This window comes from Dipodomys merriami, unplaced genomic scaffold (assembly GCF_024711535.1).
Source record: "Dipodomys merriami isolate MVZ:Mamm:240054 unplaced genomic scaffold, mDipMer1.0.p SCAF_66, whole genome shotgun sequence".
Classification (NCBI taxonomy): domain Eukaryota; kingdom Metazoa; phylum Chordata; class Mammalia; order Rodentia; family Heteromyidae; genus Dipodomys; species Dipodomys merriami.
The window spans coordinates 5366327-5375068 of record NW_027206246.1 but is presented as its reverse complement, the minus strand read 5'-3'; positions in this window follow the sequence as shown (position 1 = coordinate 5375068).

Here is an 8742-nt window from a genome sequence, read left to right as displayed (position 1 = left end):
ACAAAAAGAGCTTGATGTAAAATTATTTTAGTATTTTGCATGGAAAACCACAACATATCCATACCTTCATCCAACCTTTTCCTCCTTTTTAATTTTTTAATTTGTTGTTTTAGTGTGCCATGAACATGTTCAATAATGGCTTGTCCTTGGGGGTTATATTCTATTCCTGTAATATGTACCAAATCATAAAGTTCACAAAATCTTTTAAATTTGATACTTTTATAGGCTGGTGCATTATCAGTCTTTATTTTGGTAGGCAATCCCATAATGGCAAAAGCTTCCAATAAGTGTTCTATTACATGGTTAACAGTTTCTCCCGTAAGGGCAGAAGCCCAAACAAATTTGGAATAAGTATCTATTGTAACATGTACAAAGGAAAAACAGCCAAAGGTTTGTATATGGGTTATATCCATTTGCCAGAGCTCATTATGTTATACTCCTCGAAGATTTACTCTAGCAGGTACAACTCTCAAATGCATTGGTCTGCAGATAGGACACCTTTTTATACTTTGTTTAGCTTGAGAATAAGGTATTTTATGATGCATATGTAAATGGACAGCATTTGTATGTAAATGAGCATGATCCTGTTCAGCAGAAACAAAACTAACTAATTTATCAAGCTGATTATTGCCATATACAAGGTACCCAGGTAACCAAGAATGAGCCCTAATGTGATTTACAAACATTTTGGCATTAAGTTGTTGCAGTAATGCTTGTAATTGTTTAAGTAATTGATTTAGCTGGGGTTTAGATGAATATGTAACAGCAGTGACTACATTAGTCACAACTCCTACAGCACAGGCAGAATCAGTAACAATATTAATATCTCCTGCAAAATCTTGCAACACCTTAATAACAGCAAAAAGTTCATTTTGTTGAACTGATGCTAAAGTAGTTGTCTGTAACCAATATTTATTTGTTGTCCAGTAAGCACTTTTTGTTTTGGAGCCATATGTAAAAATGGTAAGAGCAGTGGGAATAGGGGTCTTGGTAATTATATCATTAATGACAAATTGTTGTTTATGCAAGCAATCCCACAATCTACCTTTGAGAAAATGGTAGCAAAATTGCCCAGTAAAATTTACTAATGCTATTTATAGCATTTCAGAAATGTTTAACAAATATTCTACTTGGTCTTTTGGCAAAGGAAAAATAATTTCAAATAAATCATACCCCGATAGGGTAAATACCCATTGCCTGGCCTGTTGAATAATAATTGCCAACTGTTGTTCATAAGGCATAATATTTTTTGTAAATCCATGCCTTGTATAAATCCATTCTAATGGTAGCTCATTTTGTCCTATAATTCCTGTTGGGTATTTTTATGTATCCAAAATATATAAATTTATGGGTTGATTCAGTATTACTCGATGTAAAAACATTACTTTTATTTTCTGTTTTACAAATTATAATTCTCTTTCAGCTTCCTTAAAGTTCTTTTCCTATGTAAATCAGGCTCCCCTTGTAACAATGAAAACAAATTATGTAATTTATAAGTAGGAATTCCTAAGGCCATTCGCTTCCAATTAATATCTCCTAATAGATTTTGAAAATCATTTAACGTATGTAATTGATCATATCGTAAAGACATTTTTTGAGGTGTCACTGTTTGTCTAGAAAAAACATATTCTAAATATTTTACCAGCGTATCTTTTTGTATTTTTTTCAGGTGCTATTATTAATCCAAAAATCTTTAAATATAGAGAGTAAGCACTGTAACACCAATTCTAATTCTGTCATATTTGGTCCTGCAAATAAATTATCATCCATATAACGAGAAATATAAATGTGAGGCCATATTTGTCTAACAGGTTTTAAGGCCTTATTAACATATATCTGACATATAGTTGGGGAATTCATCATTCCTTGGGGCAACACCTTCCATTGGAAGCGCTGATGAGGGACTTGTTGATTTATTTATTTATGGTAAAGAAAAGGCAAATCTTTTACAATCTTTTACATGTACAGGAATGGACAAAAGTTCTGAATAGACATGTTTTCCAATAGCCTGAAAATCGCCAATGGCTTTATAAAGTTATGTTTAATACCACTTCTATGCTGGCTTAATGCTTTCTGAACAGAAGTCCTTAGAGAAATGCAATTCAAAATTAATATGATACTACTTCATAATTATTATACTAATTAAAAAATCAGAGGAACCTGGTGTGATGGTAAAGGCTTGTAATTCCAAGCATTTGAGAGGTTGGAGTAAGGGGATTTGAGTCTAAGGCCAGTCTAGGGTACTACACATAGTAAAAACATGCCCTTTCAAAAAACTAAGAAGGTAATAATGTTGGTGAGAGTGTAGAAAAAAAGGAAATTTTCTACACTCTTGGTCAAAATACAGGTTAGTATTCTCCTTATAGAAAGTAGTATGTAGTTTTCTTAGAAATGCAAACTTGAAATATCATCTGATCCACCGATCATGTGATTATTTCTCTATGGGTAACTGATAAATATATCTGTAGTTCATTATTATTCACATTATTCACAACAACAGCCAAGATAAAAATCGAAGTTAAGTGTTCAAGTATAGACTAGTAAAGCAACTGTGGTGCATGCACAAATACATTTTTCTGTTTCATACTTAAAATAGCAAGAGACTTCTCCCATTAGCCACAACTTACAATAACATAAAAGATGTATTCATATCAAGAAAAATATTGTCTTCTTTATCTTTGTAAAACAACACACACACACGCACACTCACACACACACACAAACACACACACACACACACACACACACACACACACACACACACCTCAAATATTTAGGGACAATTTTTTAAAAAGTAAAGCAAAGTGGAATTGCTGGGGCATTTAGGTCACAATGTAGAAGATATTAGATATACAGGATGACCAAGTATAGAGTTGTAATGTCCAACATGAGGATACATATAGGGGACAACACTGGCCTTACATAGGAATGAAGATAAGTAAGTAGGAGTTGTTCTTCCTCGTAGGGGTTGCTCTTTCAGTTGTTCTTCCTTCAGTAATGGATAAGATGAACATAAGCCTTTAAGTATAACTGCCTGTTGCACCATTTGTCAGGAAATGAAAAGACTTGAAAATAATTATATTAAGTGAAATAACCTAGGCACAAAGAAACATAGGTCCCATGGTTTCCCTTATTTTTAATAACTAGTCTATATCTGAGACAAGCAGAAATGGTCAGATAAGTTGAGGTTAGGCGAAAAGTACATCAAGATAAGAACTCTTTCTTTATCTTTCTTGCTATTGTTTCTAACATATTTATAAGATATTTCTGTGCTGCTTTGTATGTCCCTCCCCCCCGATATAACCCCTGGTTTGCACTGTATTTGATGTAGGTATAATTTGTGGAGGGGAAGGAAAAAATTGTTTAAATAGGGATACAGGTGGACCCATTTCAACAATGAGATGTACAAGATGTTATGTCAAAAAACTAACTTTACAGCGTTGGCACTGGGCAGGGGGAGTGATAGGAAGGGATGGCAAGGGGGAAACAAAGGAGGAATCAATAGCGCTTGATAAGAAATGTACTCATTACCTTGCCCATGTAATTGTAACCCCTCTGTACGGTATTTTCACAATAAAAATATTAAGAAGATACATTATATTACACCTGATACAGTGGCTACATACTTCACTTTATTAGTTAAATAAATGTTATGCCTCCTCAAAAAAAGGAAATAATAACAAACAATATAGCAATAATGTATGCTCAACATAGAACAAAATGTCAAATTAAAATACAGGAAATTTTCCTTGAAGTAAACTAATTATTACAAATAAGGGAAACCTTGAGACCTATGTTCCTTTAAGTCTGGCTTACTTCAGTTAATATGATTTGTTCCAAGATCTTCCATTTCCTTACAGATAAGGTGGTATCATTGTTTCTGATGGAAGCATAGTATTCCATGTATGTGTATGTGTGTATGTATGTGTGTGTGTCACATTTTCTTGATCCATTCTTCTACTTAGGGGCATCTGAGTTGATTCCATATCTTAGCTATGGTAAATAATACTGTGATAAACATAATTGTGCTGGTAGCTTCAGTGTGGTCTTGTTTGTAGTCACATGGTTAAATCCCCAGAAGTGGAATTATTGAGTAAAAAGGGGAGCATTATTGTGCACATAAGGATAATCTTATTAGATGAGCAGAATAACTCAATAGCTATGTTCATATGACCATATAAGGTGAAATGAACTCCAAGACATGTTCTTTGTTGTTGTTGTTCTTAATGTACTACGTGATTTCTTTTCATCCTTTTGTGTTTTCCCCACCAATGGTTTATCCCCTGTAGTCATTGTATTTGATTTTGATACCCTGGGTATTAAAACTAGGGAACTAGGGAACTAGGGAAAGGAAAGGGAAAAAATAAAATGGTGAGACAAAGGACAAAGGGGGAACCTATGCAACAATGTACTCACAAGACAATATGTTGTAAATGATCTTGGGAGGGTTGTTGGCAGTGAAGAGGGAGAGACATTGGAGAAGGGGTAAAAAAGTTAGAAAAGAAATGAATTGATTACCTTACTTATGTAACTATAACCCCTCTGTACATTACCTTGACAATCAAATTTAAATAAAAATAAAATATATGAGAGCAGCAATACAGGAAATGAGAGTGGGAGAAGTACTGTAGTATAGTAGAGTAGAACAGCTGTGGAGAGCAATAATTTGACTTTACCATAGGAAGTAATAAACAAGCATACAGATTTTCAGCCTAATGTCAGTCACTGAAAAGGGAAAACAAAATGCACAATCAGCAAACCAATAGAGATAAAATAGAAAACTAAAAAATTAAGGTGAAGAGATGACTTGGACCAACAATAACAAATGACAAATGTTGTTTACATCACAATTTGTTAGAAATATAATTCAAATCACAGTTTAATAGTATATCATTTTAATAGTAGGTTACTTATTATTGATTTCTTAATATTCAATATTAAATATATAATTTTAATTTCAGCACCTACAGAAAAGAAGAAAATGAAACTAATTTTAACAATATATTATATGAATTGTAAAATTGAGAAGCATTAGAATTTTAACACATAATATGTCATTATTGTTTCATTTCTGTGAATTAATGTAATAATTCAAAGTGTATTCTGCACTTAGCAATCATCTTAACATCAAATAATAAATTATTGCACATGACTCTTGGTATTAGGTGGAACGGTTCAGAATTGTGGTAAAAATTCACCACACATTACATGAGGGTATGTCTCCTCTCATCTAGCTTATATTCTAGAAATTTGATTTCTACATGCATGTTAAATTCTTGTCTAGACACGAGGAGTATTTCAGATGATACTTAAAAGTCATATTCATTAATTAAATTTTTATTGTTTTGTACCAAATAAAGATTTATAGAGAGACTGAATTTCTGAGTAGATGATGGTGTATGTGTGCCAGATTATACGTATTAAGGCTTATTTTATATTTCTGACATTGTTTCTACAGTTGGATTTAATTTTCTATAAGAGGATAAATGTATTATATTGGATATATGAAAATAAACTCAATGTTTATTCCATTAATCCTTTGCCACTTTTCTAATCCCAATATAAATTATCCATGTGTTTTTAGTAATGAAAATAACAACAGATATAAGCCAGATAAATCCCTCTGTAGTAGACAAGTATTTTCACCTTTATTTTGATAGTTGATCCTCTTTTGCATTACAGAATATTCTTGGGAAAATGTGCTCCAGGCTGGCCACAACTGCAGAATATTATGGTTTGATCTATCATAAGAGAAGGAAGGAAGGGGAACCTTCTTTCCAAAATTTTGTTCGCAGGGATGTGATCTGTTTTATGGTGGTGAGTTGGAAATGAACATTTTTTACAGTCAACATTGAAAAGCCATCTTGATAGACCATTTCTGTAAGTGGTACAGTGGATTATTCCTGGATTTCCAAGGATGCCAGATTACCTCATTTTGAGACAATTTAAACAGGAATTTAGTCAGCTGTATTTGTATGTTTAGGAGAAAAACCCATTGACTCTAGGCCAGCGGATCACTGTGGCCCAGAGAAGCTAATATATCGAAGAGTAATCCTAGACCTCTAAAAATATAAAAAACAAACAAATAACTCCAGTAAGCACTGCCAGTCAAGGCTGCAATCACAGCCTATATGAAGTCAGGCAAAAAACAGAAGCTGAGAGTAATTTAGTTGATAAATAAGATATTTTTGATGAGGCAGACTGAAATGAGACTCCAGAGAGAGGTTCAGAAAGATTGATCAGAGAGATTAAAATTGGTCACACAAAGATTGGAAAATAGTATTCCTTGTAGGACAAATAAATCATAGAAGTCCTGTGCATGTAAGAACAAGAGAGCAGACCACATTCCAGAAATGCACATTTTCTTAGAAATCAGCTTCATGAATTGTCAATGGAAATCTCTGAATTCTTAAATACTTGATCACATGTGGGAGAAGGCCAATTGCTGAAGAAAAAGAAAATATCATCACTCTGTTAGGAGTTCCAATATCACATTGGGAAGTAATAAAGCACAGATTTGTAATAAAAAGAGAAAACAATTATTCCAAATGTGGGCTTCATTTGTTTTTATGTAAATGTTCTTGATTTGGGTGCTAGCAATTACCATACAATTGATCCAGTCCCACAGCTGAGTTGATATTGACACATGAAGGAAAAGAGAAAATTTACAAATGTCTGATGAAATGAGTCAACGATGAAGTGTTCTAATAGTGATATCTGAGGTTTAGACACAGATGAAGAGGTAGATTTTCTTTTATAAAAGTCTCCCATTTTTAGCCTGCTTCCTGTGGCTCACAGCTGTAATCCTAGCTACTAAGGAAGCTGAGATCTGAGGACTGTAGTTCAAAGCCCCCATGGGCAGGAAAGTCTCAGAGACTCATCTCCATTTAACCACCAGAAAAACAGAAATGTCACTGTGGCTCAAGAGGTAGAGCCCTTACCTTGAGTTGAAGAGCTCTAGGACAGTGCCCAAGCCCAGATTTCAAGCCCCTATAACAACAACAACAACAAATCTCCCTTTTCTTGGACTGCTTATGTGTTTTCCTAACATTCAATAAAGAAGCCATTTTATCACCCACTATATTTTAGTCCTATCCTAGCTGCTACAAATAGAATGATTTGGTATCTTAGGTCAAAAGATTCATATTTAGGGCTGGGAAGGTGGTTCAGTGGTAGAGGGCTTGCCTTATATGCATGAGGCCCTGGGTTGGATTACTCAGCACCACATAAGCAAAAAGAAAAAAGCTGGAAGTGGCGCTGTGGCTCAAGTAGTAGAGCGCTATCCTTGAGCTGAAGAGTTGAGGGACAGCGCTCAGGCCCAGAGTTCAGGACCCATGACCAGACCCTCCCCCTAAAAAAAGGTTCCTATTTGGGGAAAAAATACCAGCTGTGGTAACTTTTTTTCCAATCTTTGAACTCTGGGTCGGGGCCCAGGACATAGTTATGCTAGTAGCTTTCATGTGAGCTTGCTTGTTATTTATTGGATTACTGCCCAAGACAGGAATTACTGGGTCTTAAGGGAGATCTATGTTTAGTCTTTTGAGGAATGTCCGTACTGCATTCCTGAGTGGTTGAACAAGTTTAATTTCCCACCAACAATATAATAGAGTTCCCATTTGGCTACATCCCTGTCAGCATTCGCTATTGTCAGTTTTCTTGAAAATGGCCATTCTATCTGGGACAATGTAGAATCTGTCTTGTACTTGTAGATTTGTAGGCACCTTCTAGCTACCATAAATGAATGGATCTATGAAAACTATATTGCTCTGAGTGTGCATTCCTTTCTTTTAGTATAATTTTCCCAAGCCTTTCATTTTCCTTAAGACTGGTGAAAAGTCATCCTTTCTGTTGGGTAAATAGAATTCCATTGTGTGTGTTTGGGGTGTGTGTGTGTGTGTGTGTGTGTGTGTAAAATGGCCCATGATTTCATTTCTAAGCCTTTGGTTTCATCTGTAATTTTGTAATTTCTTATTACATTCAAATTGCTTTCTCTACTGCATTGAAAAATATTGGGATTTTGATGGGTATTGCATTGTCAATTGTTTGGGGGCAGTATTGCAGTTTTCACTATGTTAATTCTTCCAACCAGGAGCATTGAAAGACTTTCCATTTCCTTGAATCTCCTTAAATTTCCTATTTTAGTGTTGTAAAGTTTTCAGAGCAGAGGTCTTTCACATTTTTAGTTAAATTTATTAATTCCTAGTTTTGTTGTTGTTTTGTTTTTTATAGATTTGATTTTATTTTGAGGTTAATACATATGAGGTTGTTTTTTGGATTTCATCATGGATCTTCCCATTGTTGGTAACACAGAAAATCTACTGATTGTTGTGGGTTTTATACCCTGTTACATTGCTGAAGGTTAGCATCACCTTTACTAACGTGGGGGAGGAAGCTATAGTGTCCTTTAAATACAGGATCATTTCATCTGTAAAAAGGGATAGTTTTACTTCTTCCCTATTTGGATCCCCTTTATGTTTTCTCTTGCCTATTGCTCTTGCTAGAAAGTCCACTACTATATTGAAGAATAGTAGATAGAGTGGACAGCCTTTTCTCATTCCTGGTTTTAATGTCTTCATGCTTCCACCATTAAGTACACGCATATTATCTCTTATCATATACATACTCTATTATATTTAAGAAACTTCCATGCATTCCTAGCTTCTCAGACCTTTAATCATAAAGGGGTATTGGAGCTTGTTAAAAGCTATTTCTACACCCATATAGATGATCATGTGGTTCTTT